Source organism: Haemaphysalis longicornis, unplaced genomic scaffold (assembly GCF_048455015.1).
Source record: "Haemaphysalis longicornis isolate Haplotype H1 unplaced genomic scaffold, Haemaphysalis longicornis Haplotype H1 scaffold_6, whole genome shotgun sequence".
Classification (NCBI taxonomy): domain Eukaryota; kingdom Metazoa; phylum Arthropoda; class Arachnida; order Ixodida; family Ixodidae; genus Haemaphysalis; species Haemaphysalis longicornis.
Window position 1 is genome coordinate 22,024,742 of NW_027526407.1, and position 26,931 is coordinate 22,051,672.

Below are 26,931 nucleotides of genomic sequence, written 5' to 3' on the forward strand. Positions count from 1 at the left end.
CCTTTCTCAGAGTCCTCCTCTACCCTCCTCTCCCACTGCTGTTTCTCTTTTCTGGGCATGATCCTCTGCTCACGCTGCGCAGTTTCTGCCCCATCGACATTGTCTGCCCCACTTATTTCCTGTGCCTACCAGCCCGCGTAATCGATACAAACGTATTGAGGCTTTCGCTTAAGACCAAATTTTGTTGGCACATAATCAATTGCATTTTCAAACTCTCGTCCGGTACCACTTACTACAGTGTGAGTGATTTTACTACACTCCAGGACAGCTCGCCGTGTGTCCTGTGTCTGTTGGTCAATATATTGTACCCCTAACTCTACATGTTTTTGCAAGCATACTGCGAAATGAAATACAATTTGAAGCCAGCTTGCAAGAACCTTTATTAGCATGTTATTGTCCACGTCGTTTAGGGAGCTAGGCCCATTCGACTTTACAAGAAATTAGTTTTTATTTTATCTGTTTTGGAGGTCTGCAACGCAACAATTTTGTGTGTGTAGGTCTGTCTATCTGTATGTCTGTCTGTCTGTCTGTCTGTCTGTCTGTCTGTCTGTCTGTCTGTCTGTCTGTCTGTCTGTCTGTCCCTGCATTAGGCCTCTCTCCAAATTTGAAAGAATTTTTAGCGAGCCGTTTACCCAGGCAGCACAGGACTGTTCGGCCTAAAACAGGCCGGTGTACTTTAGCCGGTGATTTTCTGTCCGGCCGTTTTCCGGCAGCCATGTTCGGCCCACGTCCAAATGTGGGCCTTTTGGCCGTATACGGCCGTACTCCCATGGCTGTCCAACGGCCAGTGTCCGTCGGCCAGTCGACCGGCTTGCGGTCATACGGCCAGATTCAAGCCGTAGGGCTTCGGCCATTCCAAAGCCACCCGTGTACGGCCGAAGTACGGCCGCCGGAGGACAGACGAGATGCGGTCGTCGGACTCCAGCCGAACTACAGCTACCGGAAATACGGCCGTGCTACGGGCATTGGAGTTCAGCCACAGTACGTTAACTGTACTGAGGCCGGTCACTGCATGTCGCGCAAGCAGATGACTCATTCGCGCAGTGCAGAAGCAGCACAAACCCAGCATTTTGGGTCCAATGCAGCCACATCAAAGTGAGCTCGCGCGCAATCACCAGCCGTCAAGCTTTCAGCGCAGCCTTGCTTAATTACCAGCCTCAGTTGACAGCAAAATTCATTTATTAAACAGTGCTCACAAATTGTCGTTCCTTTAATTGTTGTGCCTCTTTTACTGCCGAACACAGAAAATATTCAGTTCTTTGTAGAGCTTGAATAGATGTATTGTCCAGGTCCTCATATCCTCTGTGGGACGGCTTACCTGTAATAAGCGGGGAAAGAGGCGGGGGTGGCGGCGAAGGGCGCACAATTTAGTGGGTTGAATTTCAGAGAGATGAATTGCGCCGCTTTGAGCCAATTTCTTTTAAGGCAATATTCCGGAACACTTTCATTGTATGACTACATAAACTATTTTTATAACAGTTGCTTGACCAATTTTGATGTATATAAAACCGGCGTGAATGCCTTTACGAAGCGTTTTGGTTCTCAACAAAAAAAAACACTCAGGAGCATTTATTATAACTCCTTCACATAAAAGTGTGTCCAGTTTTTGCCCATTTTTCTTGCAAAGACATTGTCTACTCGATCGACTTTTCTGATGATCTTGCGCAGGGCTGATCCTCAGAAGGAGCGAACAGGTACTTTCATTATCAATCTATTTTAATGTTGTTTTCTTGAGTATACGTCCATAACACCTAATAGTCCAAAAGAACTTAATTTTCTTCTAATGTCATACTACGTTCAAAAAATTCTAGACGCGTTGCGAATGACGCCCTGCTTCAGGTGGCTGCAGTTGTATCCCTTTGTGTTCACGCAAGGAAAGGCGTAAAATTAGAGTTACATAATTTGTTTCAAACCAATAACATAGCAATGGTAGCTTGCATACAGGAAACCTTGCATACTGCAACGAATAGGGCAATAAATATTTTCACCCGCCACGGTGGCTCAGTGGCTAAGGCGTTGCGCTGCTGAGCACAAGGTCGGGGGTTCGATTCCCGGCCGCGGCGGCCGCTTTTCTGATGGAGGCGAAAAGCAGAAACGCCCGTGTGTACGAGATTTCGGCGCACGTTAAAAACCCCAGGTGGTCAAAATTAATCCGGAGCCCTCCACTACGGCCCGCCTAATCGCCTGCGTTGCGTCGGCGCGTTAAAACCTACAATCAATCAATCAATCAATCAATAAATATTTTATTGGTCAAGGTTGAATGCGTAGGGTTCTCAACCCGTCGGAGGCAAACTTGCCCCTCTGGAAGTTTATTTATTTGTTTATTTGTTTATTTATTTAATTTTATTCATTTATTTATTCATTCTTTTATTTATTTATTTGATGCCTGCTTGCCTTTGCATGCATTACAGAAGGGAGATACATAACACTAAGCATTAAATATGAGACAAAATAACAAAATAATTCTAAAAAGCGCGCTGAAAATCGGCAATATAAACAGTTAATGCAATCATACGTGGAAGATAATTACACTGCAGAATTGATGTAAAATAAAATGAATCGCGCAAGGTGTCACCTTTAAATTAAAGTTAATAATTTGCTTTAGGCTAGCGGTCCCACTTTGCGATATGTAGAATGACGCTTGGACATACTTCTCCCCTTCTACTCCTGTTTTCGAATGATAGATATTACGAAAAAAGTTCAACCTGTGGTTTCCTCTGTGATGTTTCAAATCCTGCCATTTCAGTTTACTTTTACTTTCTCTCATGCTACGTTGAGCGTGCCAATTACCTAATACGAATCGCACTGACATATTCTGCATGTTTTCGAGCGTATCAACCAGCTCTTTGGAGTAGGGATCCACGAAAACACATGCGCACTCCGAGATTGAGCGCACATGAGTGAAATAGGGTTGTTCTTTTCAATTATGTGGAGGTTTACTGAAATTTCGTCTCAGAAAGCCAAAAACATATGCAGCCGTAACTTTTATGGTGTGAACCTGCCTATTTAGCCTCTACCCACTCCCTAAATAAACTCCTAGGTATATATATTCCTCGGCCGTTGTCACAGCAGCATAATTTAAAGTATACGTATTCAATTGGAATGAAGGTTTTCTTGTAAAGGTGCCGTTAACACACTGTTTAACATCCAAAAACTTTTCTGAATCAGCACACCAGGATGTTATTAAATTCGAATAAAGCTGCAGGTATACGGAATCACGTGCATTCGCTATAGTCCGGTAAACTACACAGTACTTTTGAACAAAGCTATAGGGCCAATAGTAATAACAATGCAAAAACCGATTCATTCAGTTCATAGGATGAAATGTACTACGCAGAAGGTGATATGGAACACCATCATTTGCTTTTTTGCAGTCCAAGAATATACAGTCAACCACTTTACGCCTATCTATTGCAAGAGCCAAATCGTGCGTGAACTCAACAATCTGCGTTGAGCAAGGAAATCCTGACAAAATCCGTATTTGCTAGGATGCTGGCGATTATGTTTAACCAAATGAGTCATATCACAAGAGTAGCTAAGCTCACCTTCAAACATCGGAACTAAATTAACAGCTAGGCTTCGTCAGTGACAAGGCTCTGTTGTTATCGCAAATTTAAAATTTTTTTTTTTTCTAAATAGGCAGTCGTAAAATCCCATGAAGTAACATAGTGCAGGGCATGAAGTTGATCCTACCAATGCACGAGCGAGTCTCTTCTACGTTTATCACCAACAACATAGTGCAACATTGCTTGTCGCAGTTTAATTGTAAGCAGAATAACTTGCGCTTTTGCTCGCACTTGCCTTTCTTTGGTGGGGAGTCCTTGACATGGTGGCGGTTTAGCTCCTGCGTGGTGGCCGCTTGCTCGACGCCCTTGAAGGCCAGTTATTTTGGTGAACCATCTCCATGTCGGATCGGACATCTCTGCCGGGTCGATATCTCCAATGCTCTCCATTTCTTGAGGGGGCGAATAGCCTCGAGCTGATGCGTCGATGAAGCCGGCGGCGGAGGCGTGGTAGCGGCGATGACTGGCGAGGCTTAGCTCGCCCGTCGGTGTGGCACAGTCTTCTTGTGGCAATAAATGACATTTCGATCGCCTAAAAGGTTCCCGGCTAATGTCCAGTCAGTCCTTGCACCTTGCCCGTTCACCGAGAACACTCATTACTGTTTGACAAACGATGTTCGTTCATTTAAAACGTAGAAACACGGAGCGGATGAAAAACGCGTCCCCGTCGTTCGGCTCCCTAACGGCTTTTCTCCCCCAAGGAAAAAACCGGTCGGTCTCCTTCGAAACACGTCTGTGCATGAATTCTCGGCGCCAAGGCGCGAGCCGTTGTTCGGCTGTATACCGTTTGCCGAAAAAAATGACGTATAACCAGATACCTTACGCAGTCCGGTCTCCTCTTGAACACCGGTTGCCAAATATTCTGTGGCCATTCGCTTGCCGTAATTCGGCCGAGGACAGCTAACCGAATAACAATCGTATATTCTGGGGCCGTACGTCGGCCGGTATCCTTCATAACACTGGTTGCCCAAAGGAAACGAATACTCTACCGCCGGACGCGCGGTTCACCGTTGAAATAACGAATGCACGGCAGCCGCGCTCCGGCCGGTATCCTTTCGAACACCAACTGCCGCAAGAATACGCATATTCTGTGGCCTGTGGCTTGCCGTGCTTCGGCCGGTTACCGCTTCCCGAAAAAAAAAACGGATGCCCCAAGGTCGCACTTCGGCCGTTCTCTTTCTCAACATCGGCAGCCGTAAGAGAACTGAATATCTGGCAGCCGGTTAGCTGCTGTTGTGCGTCCGGACACGGGCGGACGGAAAAATTCCGAAGCGCTGGTTGCCGAATGTTGGCCGTTCAACGCATGATCAGTGGCTGCCAGAACCTGCATGCTGGCCGGACATGCCAGAAAGCGGCCATAGACGGGCGGGTCTTGGGGCACACTTTCTCTGCCGCCTGGGTATATAGGTGAAGTAATTTTTCCTAACCAATCTATGACAATGCCTAATATTTGTCAACAGCCTTAGGGAAAAAGAATAGTAGGCCTATGAGAGCAAAAATTTTAATATATAACTAGTTTCGACATGCCATAATAATAAAAGCAGATGTGCGCTCGTTTCTGCGATTAAACATTAAAAAAATGCGCTGAAAACCGTATTTCAACTATAAATGACAAACAGGCAAGCGGGAAACCCTCGCGCTCGTGACTCGAGCGTTAGGATCGAGCAGTACCAATAGACTGCGCGAGAGTTCTCCAAACGCAGGAAAATACCTTCGCGTTAATCTCCAGTGCTTGGGTGGAGGTAGGCGGAGAAGGGCAGTAGAGGTGGATGGATGAAACAGGAAACGCAGTTACGTAGAGGAAGCGGCCGGATCCTATTGCATCTCGACAACATGTTTAGCGACGAGAAAACTGGCGAGGAAAATTTTTTTTGTGAATTTTACCGAGAAAGAAGGACTCCTCGTCTTTGAACATGTTATAAAAGCCTGAGCTTAATTAACTCGCACAAGGCGAATTACCTTGTTTCGACTTTATTTGCGGCTTTACATTTCCCGGCGAGAAATAGTTTCCCCGCCACTCTTCTTTTACCAATGAGCAGGAGACAAATTCGATAAAGATTTCATGGCATATGTACTATCCAAGTAGTTGCAAATCCAAAAAAACCTTGAAGAGGTCACGGACCGCATCCGCGGGGGCCCTGTTTGTTACTTCTGTGGCATTACCGGTCACATCTCCCGCTACTGCCGTCGCCAACGCCAGGCGACAAGTTGCGAACCACCACGCACGTTCTACCGCTCGGACGCTGACGAGTCACGCTACGATGGTCACTATCTGAGATGCTCTCTTCCTGGAGGACAGCCGCCCGACCGCCATAATTCACCCAATTCCAACCGATGCGTTACACCTCCCACCTTCCGCCAGCGACGTTCTCCTTCGCCTCGGCGCAGGTGGCGGCCGCCGGAAAACTAGATGGCGGGACCAGCGGAGGTGAGGTCGCCGGGGAAACTACGTCTAACATTCCTCTCACCACACTGCCTTCAACGAATTTACCTTCGCCTGTCCTCAGGCTAAAAAACAAAGTTGAAATTGTGGTTGATAATGTTCGAACAATGGCCTTTGTAGGTACGGGTGCAACAGTCAGTTATGACGAGGAGAAGGAATAAACTTTTATTGAATCCCAATCTGACTCCGTGTGTGGAGGCAGACCAGTGGGGGGACTCCTTAGTCCAGGAGTCCCTGTCTCTGGCCGGCCATCCGGGCCCGTCTCACCACGTTAAGCTGGGAGCCGGGTTCACAGCTGGACAGCTGCGCCGCCCACTGTGAAGGGGAAGGGCGGGGAATGCGAGGGAGGGCAGGTGCATGGGAGCATTCCCATACGATGTAGTGAAGGTACCTCTGTCGGAGCAAAACCTGCACTGCGGTGAGTGAGAGGTGGGGAAGATCAAATGCCATAGTGTATTGTAAAGGAAGGTCCGGGTTTGAAGTTCGTGGAGAGTGATTTCGTAGGCTCTTGTTAGAGAGGGGTGAGGTGCCGGGAAGCAGCGACGAGACAGCTTTTAATGTGTGAGATTTGTCGTTAGCGTTGATTTTAAAACAGCTTGGACGTAAGGTGATGTTTACGTGGGACGAGGTGGTTACATTTCGTGGTGTGGGTGGTGAGTTGCTGCACCGTCTTGGAGTATGCTCAGTGAATATTTCCTTCGACGGCCATTTATTCAGAGCAGAGTTTACTGTGCTCCCACGGACTACACATGACGTCATCTTGGTCATCGACTTTTTAAAGCAGTGTGGTGCTACAGTTGACTGTAAAAGTGGAGAAATTTTTATAGACGGCAGTGCCTTATCTGCACTTGCTGAAAAGTCTGCTGGTCACCAGACCCCATTGGACACATTTTGTGTGTTGAAGGACACCATCATGCCCGCACAATGTGCCCTAATTGTTCCCAGTATGTTACTCCAGAGCCCCACTTCATGAATGTGAGGCTTTAGTGGAACCCATTTCCCCTAATTGTGCCAAAAAAAACGTCGTCGTTTCCCGCGCGGTTGTTTCCGTTGTCCATGGTCACTCTACGGTGTGGACTGTCAACTACTGAAACTTGCCCACGAGATTCCGTTTGCGTCCCCTTCATTAGCAGTTTTGAATGAAGAGCTGAGCGCATCCGTTATTACTTGCCCAGTAATCTCCTGCAAGGTTCTAGTAATTATTATCGAGTCACTTCAACCAGATGAACGCCGTGCCCTAGGCGATCTTCTGTCTAAGCAAGAAAGTGCTTTCGACTTTTGTCACAAGCAACGGTGCTTTCCAATTCCACCAAATCGCACTCACCATTCAATCCATACTGGAGGAGCAGGACCAATACTCCAAAAGCCTTACCGCGTTTCCCCAACAGAGCGACGCCTAATTAACGACCAAGTCCAGGAAATGCTAAAAAATGGCGTAATTCGAGAATCATGCAGCCCGTGGGCAGCGCCTGTCATACCCGTCAAGAAAAAGGACGGGTCATGGAGATTGTGCGTGAACTATCGACGTCTCAATGCTGTAACTAAGAAACATGTCTAACCGTTACCCCGAATTTACGACGCCATTGATTGTGTTCATTAAGTTTCCTATTTTTCCGTTGTTGACTTGAGATCAGGATATTGGCTAATTCCCATGGACTCCAATGATAAGAAAAAACTGCATCCGTAACGTCTGACGGATTGTTTGAACTCAACGTAATACCCTTTGGACTTTGCAAGGCTCCAGCCACGTTCGAACGCTTTATGGGGAGCGTATTGCGCGGCCTCAAGTGGGAAATCTGCGTGTGCTACCTCTGCGATGTTGGAATTTTTTGGCCGAACTTTCAGTGATCAAAACAGTCGCTCGGTTAATGTCTTGGACTGCTTAGAAAAGGCTGGTTTATTCCTAATTTCGAAGAAGTGCCGATTAGGGGATCGCCAAACTCTTTTGCTGGGCCTTTTGGTCGATAAGGATGGCGTCAGACTAGACCCACGCCAAATCGAAGCAGTCAGTGATTTCAAAGAGCCGCATTCTCTCAAGGAGCTATGAAGTTTTCTTGGCCTCTGCTCTTATTTTCGGCGGTTCATACCTGGACTTGCAGACACCGCCCATCCTTTGACATCACTACTACAGAAAAATGTTCCATTCACGTGGACTTCTGAATGTGACGCCGCGTTTCGCCAGCTCAAGCTCCTTTTGACATCGGGGCCCATACTTCAGCACTTTGACCCCTTGGCTCCTACAGAGGTTCATGCTGACGCCAGCGGTATAGGAATAGGGGCCGTGCTAATTCAATGCCATGGTCCTAATGAACATGTTATTGCCTACGCCAGTCGGGCACTGAGTAAGTCAGAAAAGAACTACACAGTGACAGAAAAGGAGTGTGTCATATTCGTCTTCGCCACGCAGGCATTTTGCTCATATCTCTATGGACACTCGCTTACCATCGTAACTGATCATGATTCGCTATGCTGGCTTGTCAACCCTCGGGATCCTTGCGGCCGCCTTGCTCGTTGGGCCCTGCGTCTGCAAGAGTATACCTTCACCGTGACGTACAAGAGCAGCCGTGAGCATGCTGAGGCGGACTGCCTTTCTCGCCCACCACTGGAAACAACGACCTGTGGTGGCGACAGTTTCGACGACTGTCTTGCTTCTTTATCAACACCAATCCCCGATCTATCCACCTTAAAGACAGAACAGCGCCGGGACAAGAGTCTTTCAGCTATTATTCAATTGCGCCCGTGCCGACAGGCGTAACAGCCGCTTCTGCGTTCGCGATGGCCTACTGTACAAAAAAACTACTCTGCACTTAGTGGCAGCCTTTTGCTTGTGGTACCGCTAAGCCTGCTCAACAGCATTCTAAATTTCAAGCACGATGATCTTACGCCTGGACATATGGGATTTGCCCGTACACTCCACCGCGCCAAACAACGTTTTTACTGGACAAATATGCGCAAAAGCACAGAAAATTATGTTGCAACTTCAATACAATGTCAGAGGCACAAGCTACCCACTGCCGCTCCGGCAGGAAGGCTTCACCTTCTGAATTCGCCAACTACCCCTCTAGAAAAAGTCGGCATCGATTTACTGGGATCGTTTCCGCGCTCATGAAGGGTAAACGTTGGATTATCGTGTGTGCAGACTACCTTTCACGTTACTCTGATACCGCCGCGCTACCATCTGCTACTGCTGCGGAAGTGTCCCTGTTCCTGCTCCACAATATACTATTTCGTGATTGTCATCCCCGCGTCATCATAAGTGACCGTGGCAGGCAGTTTACAGCGGACGTCATTGAAGAGATCCTTCGCGTTTGTCAAGTGCAGTTCCGCCACTCAACCCCATACCATCTGAAAAGAATGGTCTCACCGAGTGAACGAACCGAACACTGTCCAATTTGCTCGCAATAAACGTAGCCTCCGAATACAAAAACTGGGACAACATCTTGCCTTTTCTTCCGTACGCCTGCAACACCACCAAGCAAGAAACAACCGGTTACAGTCCTTTCCTTTTTCTTTATGCACACCAACCTCGCTGCTGCCTGGACACCATCTTTCCTTTTGCTTAACACGACGAGCCTTCAGTAGCTAAGACGATTGCCCTTGCCGAAGAGGCCCGTAGGCTTGCACGCCTACGCACGTTTGCGTCCAAAGACCGCAATAAACAGTGATATGACCGCCGTCACCGGACCTCTCTTAAGCCCAGGCGATCTGGTCTGGCTCTCGACCCCACATCGTCGAAGTGGCCTTCGCGAAACATTTCTCGCCCATTACGCCGGTCCCATTGTCGTTGTGAAACGTGTTGGTGAAGTTGATTACTTGCTGTTACGCCAAACCACCACTGGTCGACCATCGAAGACGACCCCAGTTGTACAGGCGGCCACAGAATAAACCAGAGCAAGTGAGCGGTGCGCGAAAACTATCGGCGCGACACCGTCCGGCCCAGCACCTGCTGTCAAGGTAGCGGAGGGCGCATGCGTCTCCATCCCTACAGTTTGTGCATGTCAATTTCCTTGATTTCGGCAGCAGCACTTCGCATAGAGTTTCTTAGTAAGTAAACTATAGAGAAAACTGCGCCTCGTAAGCCATGTCGCCATGGGGGTTCATGGGAAGACCCCCCTTTTTGGCTTGGGCTTGGCATGAGAATTGAATTCTTAAGCGGTTTTGGGATTTTCTTTCTTCACTATGCATTAACACGTTTACGAGCTACAAGGAAGCCGAAATCCTCCCGTTTCTGTGGTAGCCGTGTTCAGTGAAACAGCCGGCAATGCATGATCGCAACTGACGTTGCTCATGCCGCAGTCGAAGGACGTATGACTGAGCGCGTAATATGCCGCCGTGAAATTTGTAGCCGACGAAAAGAAGAAAGAAAACGTACTGATACGAAGACAAGATACGGCAGATACGGGCGCTTGTATGCGTCCTATCAGAGTCCTTCAATGCCTTTCTGGTCGTGAAACTTGATTGATTGTGATTGTAACGCGCCGACGCAACGCAGGCGATGAGGCGCGCCGTAGTGGAGGGCTCAGGATTAATTTTGACCACCTGGGGATCTTTAACGTGCGCAAAAATCTCGCCCACACGGGCGCTTTTGCTTTTAGCCTCCGCAGAAAAGCGGCTGCCGCGGCCGGGAATCAAACCCGCGAACTCGTGCTCAGCAGCGCAACGGCTTAGCCACTGAGCCACCACGGCGGGTTGGTCATGAAACTTCGCCGTCGCGCTAAGGGACAGCTTAGTTCGTTGCCGCGCCGCGGCGCTGGTGTTGATCGGAGGGCAGCCGGGGGCGTGGTCAGAGCGCGTTTGGCAGGGATTCGACCACGGAGTAAGATAAAACAGACGCTCGCCGCCTTATCAGCAGTGCGCGTTCGCTTTACCTGTCGTGGGGCGCTCAAATGGACTTGTCATTTTGTGATTGGCGAAAAAATCTGGTGCGAACGAGCATGCTGCTACTGCGTTCCTGCCCGCCGGTCTGGCTACAGAGCAGCGGCGGCCGCTCGATGCCCTCCGATCTGCGGTGGCGCCCCTCGCGGTAGCCTTTGTCCCCATACGAAACTTGGCCGGGAGTTTCATGACCAGAGAAGCATTGAAGGACTCTGGTCCTATCTTGCCATCGTCGACGACTGTTTATCGCCACGTCCTCATTTTTCTTGTTAAACTAACTGGCGGTCGCGGTGCACCGGTTCACTACGAAGGCAACGTTTTTATAGGCACGCTGAAAAAGCTTTCGAAACTCTTCAAGCAACTTATTATATTTAATAATGGTAAAATTAATAAAATCACAGTCTCTAATCAGTTACCCTCCAAATATTAACATTGTTCGTAACTTTGGGCTGCGGATTAGCAGGCACAACCGTTCCCGCAGGAATACGCTTTACTTCTTTTTTCCTTAGTTTTAAAACAGCCTGTTTTTTTATTTTCACTTACTTAATTGCACACTATTATTCGCGTTTGTGTGGCACTTTTTTTAAATTTGCGGTCACTAAAACGTTTCAATCCAAGCCAATGATGCAACTAAGGAGAGCGCGATATTTAATAGCGGTCCATGACGACACAGACGACCTTGATGTGAGCCGCATAGACGCTAGCACCAGATTCCTGTCTAGTGTATACTGTAAGCAACTCTATGGCATTTCGTTCCTCTCGAATCCGACGCGCGGCGGCGCCTCGCGCATCACGCCTACCGAGCGGCGTGATGCTTGGCAGCAGCCGGCAGCGTGCGGCTTGCGCTGATGCCGCGTAACTGTGCGTTCATCTGAAAATGTTGATTCGGTGCTCTTTTTATTATTTTATTGACTGGAACACAAACTGGCAGTGAAGAAAGGCTACCCACGGCTGCTCGATGGAAGACCTAGTTTCCATCGAGCGGCCGTGGGCTACCATTAGGATTCACACATGACTGAACCAGTGCTGGTCGTTATGCGACGAACAAGCAGTTGATCTCAAGAACTGAAAACAGCGATGGTTTATTCGCTTCGGAACGAAAAAAAAAACGTCGGTGATTGTCCGAGTGGTTCCCCTGATTAATTGTGTGTGAAGTTTCCGTCATTGTGGATAACTTCAGGAATGCGTCGGGGGAGTGACTAATGAAGCGACTTTATGATTTCGGGACGGGGATGCAGGCGTCCCCATTCATCTTCCACGGCCTGGCACAACTCGTCCGCCGTGTGACCGCAGTCATTTCTTTTACCGAGATTCATTTTCATAGTCCCCCACACATTTTCTAATGGATTTAGGTCTGCCCCACAGGGAGACCACCGCAGCTGTCGCACCGCGTGGCCCTCGAGCAGTGCGCGCATGGCTCGTGCAGTGTGGACAGGGCTTCGGTCCTGTTGCAGGATAAAGCACCCGTCCATGAACGGGCAGTCCAGGACGCAGGGGAGTACACTTGTTGTAATGATGTTGTAGTACTGTGAAGCAGTGAATGGGCCAGAAATTTTGACGAGTGGTCACAGGCCGTCCGCACTCATTGGGCCCCATACGCTGACGGAGCACCGCCCACTGCAAAGGACACTTTGGGTGTAGCCGGGCTGGTATCTGAAAAATGTATAAAGCGATTTCGTATTGTAAATACCGAAATACAACCAGGAAAGATATCTCCTAGAGTTGCTTAAAAGATATTCGGAATGTATAATAGCTAAATCAATGAAAGGACATTGGCCGTGATTGATAGTTCAAATGGATTGAAATTAATGGCACATTTTTTTTAGCGTGAGGCTGCACCCCAACTGCCACGTAGGCGACCAGTATCCTGTATAGAACTATGCTTCAATTTCATCCGCTTTCCACTGCGAGAATCACAAAATGCCGTGTTAGCCTATGCGGGTTACCGGAAGTGTTTCTTAGAAAGGAACAAGAAACGCTTTACGAACGGGGCTCATAAAACTACGGTTAAAACGTTTCAAATGAACCCAGCTGAATAAAATTTACAAGGACATTGTATATCGGTTTCTCCTAAATATAGTCATTAACAGGCAGTTACGCATTGCTAGCCTTAACAATTACGCTTAGCGTTGCACCCGGGACCCCCGAACGAATGCTCAGCAATATTCTCATTAAACCGTGCTCCAGATTTGTCCTCTGAAGCTACAGTAGTTTGCGTATCGTCTACGTTTAACCGTTTAGTTTCGTTCCTGCAGCTTTTGGTCTTGGGATTGACCATGTCTATAGCCTGTCGAAAGCAGTCCTGCATGATTTCCACCGGCCCTTGCTTGCCCAGATAGTGATATTGTTAACGTAAATGCCGTTCTTGATTTTCTATATTTTTTTTTTCAAATCTTTCGACTTCTTTAGTAGAGCTATATTGAAAAGTATTGGCAATAGGAGAGCGCCTTGTGTCGTACCCGTAATTCCGAACATGAAGGGGTCAGATCTGAGGTCCCCCACCTAGATGAAAGCTTGATTGCCTGTAACAAAGTAATGAGCGTATCCGTATTTTTTCGCCGCAGCCAAGGTTACCGAGGCTTGTTAGGATGGTGGCATGGATCACGTTGTCGAAGGCCAACTTGAGGTCTGACGTGAGGATGACCTTGTGCTCGATGTTACTGACTGATTCAAGCATGTAGGTTTTCAGTGGTAGTAGGATGCCTTGTGCTGATAGGTGCGGACAAATCCTAACATTGTATGGTGCATTTGTGCATTTGTTCAGTTGTGTCTAAATATCTTTGCAGCCTGTCTATAACAAACATAGACATTTGTATAAATTCGCCTGTTAGACAACATGCCTCATGCACAAGGAAGATACAAAACAATATTTGTAGAAATTCTGCAGGTGCTGCATACAGAATATCATCGCCGCTCACGTACACAAATATTTCTAGAAAGCCCCTTCATTCTCCGCGCGTGGGAAATCCTCACGAGATAATAATTATATGTCGTTTTTCCATACCGACGCACTCCATGGTGACTCTCATGCTGCGATAATCCTAATCATTACGGCAGCCAGAATTCACAACTGATACTAGATATCTTACGCCACAAGAACTGAGTGTCCAACCACCTGTGCTGTTGAAAAGAACGTGCGATTGAACCACACAGTGGTGGCCGTTTTATAATCAAGCCATATACTACAACTCTGTAGGGCTTCTGACGCCTTTTGTCATGCCGGGTGACAGGAGATCGGGAGATAAGATGCGCCGGATGAGATGCTGCGCGCATTGCCGCCCCCGCTTCTCTCTATGGCTGCCGCCGTAATTGGGTTTTCTTGGTGGGAGCGGGGCTCCCGTTTAGGACGCCTCGACAACAACTCGCCGTAGTGTGCCTCGGGGACCAAACATGTTTCTCTTGCAGTGACTAGGCCAGGACGGCTACTTTTGTAAGCACCACCCGCGCTTCTCTTTGTGGACACCGGCCTAATGCAATGTTGGAAAGCTGCAGGCTCCCGATAAGACGCTTCGGAAGAGCGCGCGCAATTCGGGCAATAAGACGCCGCTTCGGAGTTGCGCGCCTCGGGGCTACCATGATACGCTTAGCCTGGGAGGCGACTTCTGTGATTACCGCGGCGCGAGATGCCGCTCTTACCGTCACAAACTCGCTTCTCCCACGTTCCCGCTTTTTCGTGTGTCCGCCACGTCTGGGAGAGGAGATGAGGGGGCGGGTATTTAGTGAGGTACATTTGGCTCCACCATTGCTGGATTTGAGATGTCCGCTTGACCAATCAAATCGGCTGCGCGGCGTACAATGGGCGCGACGGATGATACTCCCGGGCAAGATAGTGAGCAGCAGACTTAGCTTTGGCTGGAGACCAATGAGCCTCCATGCTCAGTGCACGTAAAGCTTGCCGTCTAGGGCGTAACCCAGAGTCGATCGCTAAGGTACTATACCTGGGGCGTAACTGGGAGGGTCGATTGCTAAGACGGCCATTCTTAATCACACATTTCTGTAACCAACTCTTGCAAACAACCGTAAATACAGTTTCTGTTTCTCACCAACCCTTCGTGCCGTCATCGTCTTCTCATCTCTTCTGCTTCACCGCCAAAACCGCTGAATTCTTCAAGCGAAGGTTTCCTTCGCCACCCCAAAAAACCTGCAAACCTATTAACAAGGTTTTAGCTAACTCTTTCGTTTAAACATTACCGACCGTGGAAAATATGTCCGGTATGGCTGAACTAATTCAGTATTTCTCTACTATGGTGCGACTCGTAGTCCAGGAAAATATGTATGATACTTCATTTGACTGGTAGGTGCTTCATAACCACCAACGTGTACATGCATTAGGCTACTGGTACAAGTATTTACTCTGTCTCCAAAGCAAACTGGACGTAACTTCGTTTTGTTTTCACGGGCACGCGGGTACTAGTTTAAATACTCGAAATCACCATCATGTACATCTGATGGAAGTCATCACGTCATCTGTTACTGGAGAGGGTTCCCCGGCACGGTCTTTAACAGACTACGAAGCGTCCCTGCTTTGACCGCCGTTCGTGACATTTTGTCCTAAAAACGTGTGCTCCAATGCTAAGTAACCAATAATGGCAAGGAGCCATCGCAGTCTCAGGAACACCCGTAACATACCTGCACATCTCAGCGCCACTGCGGAAATCTCTGCTGCGTTCATGGAGAGTGCCGACATTTCTTTGCTTACAGTCGAGAGAGAGAGAGAGAGAGAGGGAGAGAGAGAGAATAAACATCTTTAATGGGCGAGCCCGTTGGTGGAAGATGGGCAGAGGAATGGCCCCGTGCGGGAGCGTTCGCTATTCCGGGATGCTCTGGTCCTTTCGGGTTGCTCTTGCCCTCTTTATCAGCATGCGATGTGTCGATAGGTCCGATCTGAGCAGCCGGCCCACCTACTAGTGGTACGTGGAACGCGAGTTAAGTTGTGAGGGGTGGGGATTGTTGTCATTCCAATACAGGATTACAGAGAGTGCGGAGCTGGGGAGAAAAGTATCAGGTGCTATTGTATTTGGCGGAGTAGATCATGTGGAGCCATACACGGGATCGTCCGAAGAACATCTGCCATGACTCGTTGAAAAAACAGCACGAATACGGGACGAGCACAGGTAACTGACTCAAGCGCTAATATTTATTTCTTCTGCTCGTCGCCGATGTTTGTGCTGCTTTTTTTTCTACCGTATCATGAAGAAACTAATCAAAAGTCGTACCTTGCTTCTGCAATGTATGCGGGATGCGTAGCAACAGTTGTAGTAATGAAGAAAAACTATGGCTGTGACCTTGCGACACCTCAAAAAATATTCAAGCAGGATTTAACATAATGGGGATTGACACAGCTTATTTCCTTACCATAACACTACAGACGTTCTGCGCACGAGAAGACGGGCTGTTTTCTTCACCCAGTAGCTTCTATTAAACAGGAAGGAAAAGCTTCCTCAGCGCTACAATTGATTTTTCTTCGATTTACCGGAAATAAAGAAAATCACAAATCTATTATCCAGACGAGGGTCCCATAACGTGTCGTCTATGACATTTCGTAAAAACGACGGAAAGCCACTAAAGGGACTAATTTGTGCTATGTGTCCACTATCTGAAACAGACGGCCATTTGGGAACAGCATACGGCTCAAATGGCCGTTTTTAAGCTCAGCGTAACACCGCTTGAGTCGTCTTCACCGTCTCTAAGCCTGAATTTATGGCCGTTCTTAATGGAGGAAACCCATCTTCAGGCATTGAAGCGGGCACAAAGGTGGCGAAACACTAAGACGTTCAAGACACGACCCAATAGCGTTGCGCCATTTTTTTGGCGGCGTAGCCTTATTTATCGATTGGGGAACAATTCCGTCCATTTCCTACAATTACAACCTTGGTTTTATTGCCCACCATTTTTCAGCTATTTGGTCACTTTGATCAATCCTAAAGAATTATGTATCTTTCGCAGCAATATAAAACAAACTTAATTTTATATATTTATGTGCAAAAAGGAAGGAAGCTGCTCAGCATAACTTGAATCAACTAAGGCTCGTTTTCTGCCGGAATGAAAAATTGTTCCCCACGATCATTTCTGGCACATAATGTGATCATTGGAAAAGGTTTATTTAGGCATGTGGCACATCACTTTCGAAAAACAGTTTATAGTAAGCTCTACACGCAAGAACTTGGGTCGGAATAGAAAAACATTTGGCATAGAAATATTGTATCTTATGTCGCTGAATATAGCAATAAACAATTTCAAAGCGTATGGTTACCTTGGTGAACGCAACTATGGAGATTGGAAGCATTATACCGTGGTTTGGAAACCTAAATAGTTATATCTGTGCACTTCCATGTGTTTGTAAAATTTCTGACTTTTCCTTTTTTAAACAAAGTGCTTTCTCTAGCATTAATGTTGTCTACCATTAGAGAGTCAAAAGACAATTTTCGCAATAAAAAATGCTTTATGAAAAACGAATAACACTTATGGTGTCTGAAAGCAAATATACTGGTATGCGTATTAGTGAGGGTGGAATGATCTTCTCTATTGAAATCAATCTTTTCGTGAACAGTCATTGACCTGTCTGACGAAAAAGCGCCCCTGTAGTGATTGTCACTCTGTCACAAACACGTGCTGCTAAGGAATAAACGCGGCACCTCGGACCAGAGGAACAAATCATGTGCGCTTTCAGTATAGCAAAATAAAAGGCTTTGCGCATTTCCCGCGCAGATAGTTTAGCGTTTGTTCGCACGATATCGGTTGTGGCACCACCGGAACTCTTGCAATAATGGCCGCTTTTATTTAAAATGGATTGGACAGAGCAATCACCGATGCCGCTAAAAGTGACTCCAAGAAAGTAGAAAGTCGCATGGCAACTCTCAACGTGTCAAACGTGGGTGAGATGTCTCAAATGATGAACACAACCGCAGCCACTTTCCTCACGATTCCGCAAGAGCGCCGATTCTTCTCTGTGACTCCTACGCTATGTGTAATGTTATCAAGAGTAAGGAACGCGGTTTTCAGCGATAGAATCAACTACTGTGAGGTCAAATGCGACGAACCACTACGTTGTGTTTTTTCTACTGACTGGAAAGTATCTCCGCCCACATCAACGCAAGAAATATTTAGAAGCCTGACGCTAGATGTGTCGATGGCAGAGACGAGAAAGCATCTATTCCGACAGCTGCTTCACGAGTTGCGTCTACCGTTGGCCCAGTACAAAAATTTGTGTTGTAATACAACAAGCGTTTTGTACGTGCGATGCCAATATAGACTATTTATCAGTGGACGGGAAGAGGACGCACATGTTTGTTGTTACTCATAGCTTGTCTCGTTTCCCATGAGGGGTGTGTTGTCTTTACCCCTATTCTATGACAAACTGTATCGACATAGTCCTTGAATACTTTAAGACCTACAGTGCGAACGATTGTGCAAATAAAAATGTTAAATAGGGCGTTCCATTTAAAATCGAAGCATTCTATGCGTCACTGATGCTGTCGTTCGTCCAAGTAAAATGGACTGCTGGAATACTACATTTACACACTGTGTTTCACAGCACAGATGATGTTGATGATAAGCGAAGTCATATCAAGCACCTCAAGAACGAAACTCGTCCCGTGGTTTGAATCGAACCCAGGTGCCTCACGTTAAAAAGCCGACGTCTATGCTACGTCTATTTGGAACCCATTGCACAGGAGAAGTCCTTGCATTTATCCATTTTTCGTATAAGAAGAGTGCTTGGAAGTTTTCGCTATCGGCATTGCGGTGGCCCCAAAAATTCTGCGCAGGTGACGAGCATCCCAGTGAGAGAAAAACAAGTGATCGAAAGCGAAGCAAAGCCGAGTAACCCTCATTATTTCACAGTGAAGTGCATGACTGGTTTGGACAAGTGAAGGTTCCGTTTTATAAAAGCTTTTCGTCCATTTTGGCCTCCTGCGGTGCGGAAAACATTCATTCGCTCGCTTCGTGTTCTCTGTTCCCAATGACATCCAATCACTGTGAAGACCAAATGTCTCAGCAAGCTGGAGGAGAAGTTTCCTGAATCGCTTTTCAGGAAATCAAGGCCATTTGAAACAAGAGAGAAACTGCCAACAAATTTGACTTGGAGAAATTCGGCACTCCAGGTAATGACATCCGCGTCTCTCAAAAGAAACAGAAAGAATCAGTCTATTCGAATTCCTGAAAACTTTCTTCGAGAAAAGTACATGTTGTTATTCGACTTCCTGAAAACTTTCTTTGAGAAAAGTACATGTTGTTAGCGTGGTTAGCAAATCCATTCTGAACGCCGGACGTGCCAGGTCACAGTAGTCAGAACAAATAAAAAACTTCACTTAAGGGGTTACAAAATCGTGTGCGCTTACTTTTACCTTCGTCTCCAGCGGAAGAAGTGTGGCATTGCCACGTGTTCGTGCGACATAACTCGCTTGGAACTTTGGTGCACTTTTAGAAATTTGTGAAGGCTCCTGAAAAATTATGCGTGCATATGACGCTTCTAGATCGATGCAAAATGACTGCGATGAAAAGAGATTCGTTCTTCTTGATCAAACAGTCAGGACAGCACACACGTCTGCTGTTCAAAAACTAATTGGTTCGCGGGGAGATAAAATACTTGTTCGAAAACGTTCGGAATATCCTCCGCTTTCAGCCGGCTCACAAGAAGCTTTCCGGTTTTACAATGTGAAAAGCAAAATTCAAACAAGTTTCAGCTTGTACCATATCTCAAGCATCGTCAAACTGTCGCGTTTCTTAGATCTTGCTAGATAATAGCCTAACGTGTTTCTGGGTGTAGTAATATAATATATATGGTGGCGAGAACTGATAACAAAGATGGTAGTCAGGGGTTGGGGTGAATGAGGAATATCTTCCAGCTGATATCGATTCTCTGGATTGTAAAAGCTGTAGGCTAGGGGTCGTTCCACTCTCTGCAACCTGTTGGCACAGGGAGAGTGCAGATATGGCGACCGTCGCAACTGAGAAGCCTTCATATACACCAGAGCCGCATGAAGGTGTTTTTATTTATTCTATGTATGTATGTATGTATGTATGCATGTATTATGTATGTATGTATGTATGTATGTATGTATGTATGTATGTATGCATGCATGCATGTATGTATGTATGTATGTATGTATGTATGTATGTATGTATGTATGTATGTATGTATGCATGTATGCGTATGTGTGGATGGATGGATGTGTGGATTGATAGTTCTGTTTATGGCACCAGGACATCGAGGCCAAAGAGCGCCATGTCAGAGTGAATGGTCTTTCAGTCAGTAAAATTTATTCTAAAAAATACGAGGCACCAGTAGCTGCGGCCAGTGTCTTCAAGGCTTGTGGCACGGAATAAAGACGTGATTTCTGCCGTAGGTGTATTTGCTGAACGTCGTTAAAACACGCTACTGGGTGAGCTGGCTTCATTTAAATTCCTGTCCCGGAGGTTGGCCTTTATTATTTTGAGGTATTTTAATAATCGATGCTACCAAAGGTAAGGATGGATTTCTTGAATGGAACTCTGAAGACTGATTCTCAAGTTAAATACTACGCTGGCCATAGTCAGTCGCTCATTTTAGCATGTTGATGCCTTTGATTCGTCCTTCGGGTGTGCTACATTTGGTCAACTTGGACGAAGGGATAGTCTTTAGTACAAGCAAGCACAAAAGTCGACATTGCTTTCAGAATTTACTTGCACGTCAGAAAAACTGGACCATTCATCGGCAAACACTTCTTGCATGAATGCTACGAAGAAAAATATTTTTTAATGCTAATCGAATATTCGCTATCAGCAAGTATGCCCTTGTAACTGCAACTGCATGCGGTTCAACACCTCTCCAGGAAAATGCACATGGTCTTGAGGCCCTGTAAGTCGAATACAGTCTAAGGAAACTAGTGGGTTATGGGAGTTTAGTTTATCATAGAGAAATGGGTCGTGTTTTAACTACCCAAATACTAATATTTTTAGGCAGGGGCCTCCGAAGTGGGCTATACTGGTTGGAGAGTTTAGTTTTTGTTTAGATGGTTCCGGGCCAGAGATTTTATTGAGAGCTAGTGATTGGCCTGCCTGGTCGGTGAATCAATCACACAAATATCACAAATACTGAGAGCTGTGCTGGCGTGTGTGCAGAAAAATAAAATATAGAAGTTACCATTTACGAAAAAATGTAAAATGCACAAACTACGAAGAAAGAATGAGTTCCACAAGTTCTTTTGAGATGTTTTGAAGGCCCTTGTTTTGTTATGACTGGTTTTGCATAATGTATGACATAAGCGCTAGATAAATAACTGCCCTTCGTTCTAGGTCTTTTACGTGTGTCCCACGTGTGCTGAAACAAGAACATTCCCGTAAAATTCTCCCGAGCTTGATGAAAAAATGTTTGCAGTTTTTTTTGTGTGAGGGAATTTGCAGTATCAACTCGTTTTTCCCTACTCGAGAGAGCTTCAGGAAAGGTCCAGGCTCCGTGAATGCTATGGAAAGTACGTAAAAGGGATGGTGAGAGAACGTGAAGAGTAGCTTGTTGCGCCAAAATGGTTTCAGTGTATATAAACAGGATGATTTATTCCTCCAAAAAACCTCTTGAATGGTGACAAGCACATGGCAAATACTTTTTTCTGCAGAAGGTTTTTCATTGATATTATTTGATTTGCGCTTTTATTCAGCACAGGTAAATTGGTCAAACAAGGTTCTGCGTAAATGTTAAGTTCTGGAAAAGGCGAAGTTACTGGAAGGTGCTTTCAAATCATACTGGCTGCTTTTTACGAGAAGTGAATGCATGAGTGTGTTTAGTGCCCTTACGAGCCTGGTATGTAGTGCCAGATGTGTGTGGAGTCTCATTGAATGTGGCCAGAATGATAGAGAAATTATTAGTATATCCACCATGAAACTTCTTTATTAATGGGAAGCATTAGTTCTTCTAACTGCACACCATAAAGGATAACTACGAATCCATGTTTAGGTAGCGCAATACTAATCTGAACACCATTGTGGTCTCATATTTCTACTTTTATGCGTGGTGCAAGATGTGGGAACTAAATAATCAGTGCACTTGCTCATATGACCATTGCCACACAGGTTTGCTTATAATGCCTTTGCTACAAGAACTTTCTCTTGATTTCTTTATAACTCTGTTAAAACCATGATTTTTAATTTTATTTTGGTTTCACCTATTCATAAGTGCAGCATTATGAAGTCTAAGCAGGAGTAGCAAAATAGCTGCAATTTTGAAAAAGGCACTTTTGAATTGATTTGCAGTTTATTTTGATTGACTCATATAAAATAATTTTGAATTGATTGACAGTCAGTTAGGGAATGGCTGAAAAGAATACTACATTTCGTTTGGCAGCATTGGAAGAAAGTTTACATGCATAGGTTATTACAAAGATGCATCGTGTTAGAGACAAGCCACACCGGGATAATGTATTGGTTTTTGGTGTGCATAAACGATATGGCAACATTATTATATTTGCGTAATTTGGCATATTAGCGAAGTCATTTAAGGTCAGATCTATGTCTTGAGTAAAGATCCTCGACATTGAGACTGTCTAAAGTGTTCAAAATTTCAAGCTGTGTTTTCTCCCGGTACAACTAAATGAAGTTCCTGCTGGCACTTCCCATCGGTCTTATTCCATGTCTAGTACATATTTCGAGCATTAAAGTCGTCATTAGTTACCCGTTTGTTTCATAGGCGTGAGAAATAAAAACCGGCAGTTGACATGCTTACTGGTGTCTTCAGTCGCCATTTGAAGCACTTGTTTCATATATTCAGTAGAGTGTTCCGTGCGAAATGTCCCAGCCGCAAAGTGGACCATCACGGATTTCTTTAGTAAAAATTGTGGCTCATTCTTGCATGGCAGCAATGATCTCTCAAAATATGTTTGTTGAAAAAAATTCGTTTTCTTCAGGTCGGGCTTTTATCCCCAGCGTTTTAAGCAAACTTAGGTCGGTCAAAACAATTTATAGAAAACATCACTTCCTTTTCTCGAGGACATCATTTTTTGAGGAGGTCAAAAACATCACTAAGCATTTTTTTGAGGACATAATCTTCATATCCTGGGCAGCCCTTTGCCGCATTTGAAAAATATAGAAAAAGTTTTTTTTTGGGGGGGGGGAGAGGAGTAGTTACGCGATTGAGAAAGTACATGATGTTGGGCCTTTTAAAACTTTTTTAGCCAATACAAGCACACTGTATCAGCCCACAAAGCATATTATTCTGACTTTCACCATTGTGGCGAATCCGTAAAAATTTATGGAGTTTCAATGTGCGTGAAAGCATTTTTCTTATTTGAAAAAATCTTGTTTCCGTCCATATTCATCCCTAACTTGCGCATTGTATTGCGCATAAGTCCCATACAAGGTATTCACCAGTAGAAATCACCTCAATTTATTTCAGAAAGTTTAAACGGCCGAGCTTTTGTTTTACCGGGAAAAAAATATTTTTTATTTGTACACCGTCACTTCCCACGTTTTTCCACAAGGCGTCTTCGATGCAGTGTTTGCGCCTGCCCTTACGAAAAACGCGCGAGCTGGCAGCTTTGCGCTTCAAGATTGTCTTCCCCTACAATAGAAAAAATGGATAGATCGCGTGTTCGAGGGAAACGTACAATATGGCAGAGGTGCGCCCATGCTACGAGTACGTGTAAACTCAATCGCCGTTTGCATATCAGACGCTCATTTAAAGCATTGCTGTATGTTATGCGTGGTATCCATTATGTACGCCAAATATTAGGAAGCGAACAGTGGTCGAGGCATCGATTTGATTGATTGATTGTAGGGCTTAACGCGCCAAAGCAACGTAATCGATGAGGCGCGCCATGGTGGAGGTCTCCGGAATTATTCTGACCACCTGGGGATCTTTAACGTGCGCCGAAATCTCTAACACATGGGCGTTTTTGCTTCTCGCCTCAATAATAAAAGCGGCCGCCACGGCTGGGAATCGCACACGCGTCCTTGTGCTCAGCAGCACAACGCGTTAGCCACTGACCCACTGCGACGAGTGGGAGAGTCATCGAGCTGAACGGATTTACTTGCATGCGTCAGCGGGAATCGCATACATTGATGCTTCAAATGTACTTGTGATGTCAAGCCAGAAGACGAGACTAAACGAACTCATAGAAGAGGCGCACCACCGCTTGCACCACGTTGTACATTTACTCCCACGCGCATCCCGTTGTGCATCCTGAGTACATCCTGAGTACATCCTGAGTACATCCTGTTTTCCCATACTGGTGCTACGAAATACACTTGCAGGGAAACGCAATCATGCATCGCGAAGCCGCTGGCTCACGCGTCTTTCATGAAGGCATGCGCACACCAAGCAGAGACGATGCTCTGTAGAACAACGTGTTGAATTGTCGGGGTACAAATTCAAAATATTTTTTCTCTCTTAAAAAAACAACTACTCGGTTAAACTTACTGAAATAATCTGCGATTATCTGAGGTAGGTTTTGCCTCGTATTTGATATTTTCACTACGAGTACGAGAATGCGCATCTTAGGAATGAATACGGATGGAAAGAATATTTTACAAACTTTCATCAATCTTTGTCTCACATTTCTCTTTTTCTGAGTGTAAATACATTTTTACGAATTGTCTACAGTGGTGAAATTCAGGGAGAAAATGCTTCATTGGGTGGGAGTGTGTGCTTGTATTTGCTAAAAACGTTTGAAAATGCGTAACGTCGTGTATTTTCCGAAAGGCGTAACAAGCTCAGAAAAAGCACAACAGTCTTAAAGATGCGGCATCGGGCAGTACAGGGCCTCAACATGATGTCCATGAAAAAAATGATGGCAATCGAAAATGAGGTGATTCCTTTTGAATTTTTTTGACAGACCTAACTATGCTTTAAATCGTGGAGATATAAATGCGGCTACAGAAACAAATAAATTTTTTTTGGGGGGGGGGGGGGAGCAAAAATATTTTGACGGAACATTGTGGGCAATGCAAGGATGAGCCACACTTTTTTTTCAGGTGAAATCTGTTATGGCCCACTTTACGGTTTGGACATCTGGCATAAATTGACCCAGTAGTTGAACTACTTAGAATCTTTCCGTCATTGAAAACCACAGTGTGTTTAAAAGCTGAACTTGAATATTTAAACAAGGAATTGTTGCGGCAATAGCTTCAATTGCAATCAACTGGAAAAGTCAGTTTCAGAAGCACCCCCTGCTCAGTAATTGCGATAAAATGCCAGGCTCCAAACGTTGTTCACAAACGTTTTAATCACCGGTTGTGCCCGATTAGCGCCGTGTTCGCAGGCGGTTATTTTTTCACGGTCTGAAAACAATATGCCGTTAGTAATTCCTGGTTTAAAGGTGACGGAGTAGAAACGAAAGCAATAAATGCGTTGAATTGTCTGAAACCTCTGTTCAAGTTCTTCTAGCACCAATGTTTATCTGTCTATTCTTTAAGGCCCTCCTGCTCTATGTTACCCTTTGTACAGGACCCCACCGTACAGCAAGAACCTTGTAAAACACTTAAACACCGTATATCCCCCATCTGCTCACCTGCTTACTAATATTTAAAAAAGGTTGGCCGAAACTTTTCATACGAGCTACCGAATTATCCTTGCTGCAGTTACATTTTCTAAAACACATGAATCTATTACAACTCGAGATAAGTGGAAATGGCAGACAAACTTTCCCAACTCCAGATACTTAGCCTCTCGCTTAGACTAATTGCGTAAAAGTGGCTAAGCCAACAAAATACACTTGTTTAGGGCAAGTTGATTATGCCACCGAAGACGATTAACGTTGGAGTTACGGTTTACTACGTAGTAAGCATTACTTAATATAGCTTTAAAATTAAGTCATCCTGCGTTTCAATCCAAATTAGTGACATCTGTATTAGTTTATATCTGGGAATTAGAGCGCGTTGAATGGTACTAGACACAAAAAACAAACATAAACTCTAATAAATGTTAGAGCTGTCACCACCTAATGTTTATGTAATGACAAAAGCTAAAGAAACTCCCCGCTGTGCAGAACTGTTTTTTTAAGCCGTTTTAATTATTTTTCTGCATTACAACGCCGAGTGTTTAGAGACGGCGTTACGAGTGATGGCAATGAGATGACAAGAGCAATTCCAATGCTAAGAATACCAGCTAAAAATGGCAGTGAACAACGTCAATTTTATGTTAATACTGCGAGACCGATTTAGAAAAAAAAATGTTACGACAAACGCAAATGCGAACGACGTGTTTACCTGCTACGTAAAAGCTACGTACATAACCAACGCTGTGAAGACCCTATCTCCCTTGATGGTGGTTTTGTAACTAGCACACAATCCTAGCCATAAGCCGGAGTGTAGAAAAATTGAGAGAATATTGCAGTAACCTTGGCGCGTACGCTTTGCTTGTGCATGGCAACGTTATGCTTTCACTGATGGTATCAAAGCCATTTCGCCGGGATACGTTTTATGGATATGATGGGCTGGCTTGCAATGCCGTTTTTTATCTAAAACGGTTCCTTTCAGCACTCGGGGTACCTTGTGCTCGCGCTTTCAGCTGTGCTCATGGTGGTGACGCGCTTCTGAAATCTTCCAACCGCGCATGCATGAAGCGTTCCTGAAACACTTTAGCAGCGCCTGCCTGAACGGAGCTGAAGAGGGATGAGGTCATTCATTATTTCTGAATTTAGGGCGAGAAAAATGCAAATAACGGTTTATGCACATGTGCTTCCTTCATAAGCATGTTTTAAAGATTGCGTCACCATCGAGCGCCTTTTCGAAAAAAAAACGTATAACAGACGCATCTGGCACGCACTTGCAAGCATTTTTCTTTTCCCTGGCTTTACAGCGAGAAAATTGCAAATAATGGTGTCTGCAAACGCGTTTTCACCAGAGTAATAGTTTGCACTGTGAATAGTAATATAACTTGGGTTTTGGGATTGCTCCACCTTCAAACTCCTTTTTGAAAAAAAAAAGTTAGGAGAGACGCATCTGCCAGGCATCTGGAAAAACATTTTCATTCTAAAACTAACTTCTTTCTAAAAACAGATGTTATGTAAATTTCAGGATTTCTCCAACATCGAGCTCCTCTTGGAAAAAAAATGTACAATGCACGCATCAATTTTTGTGTGA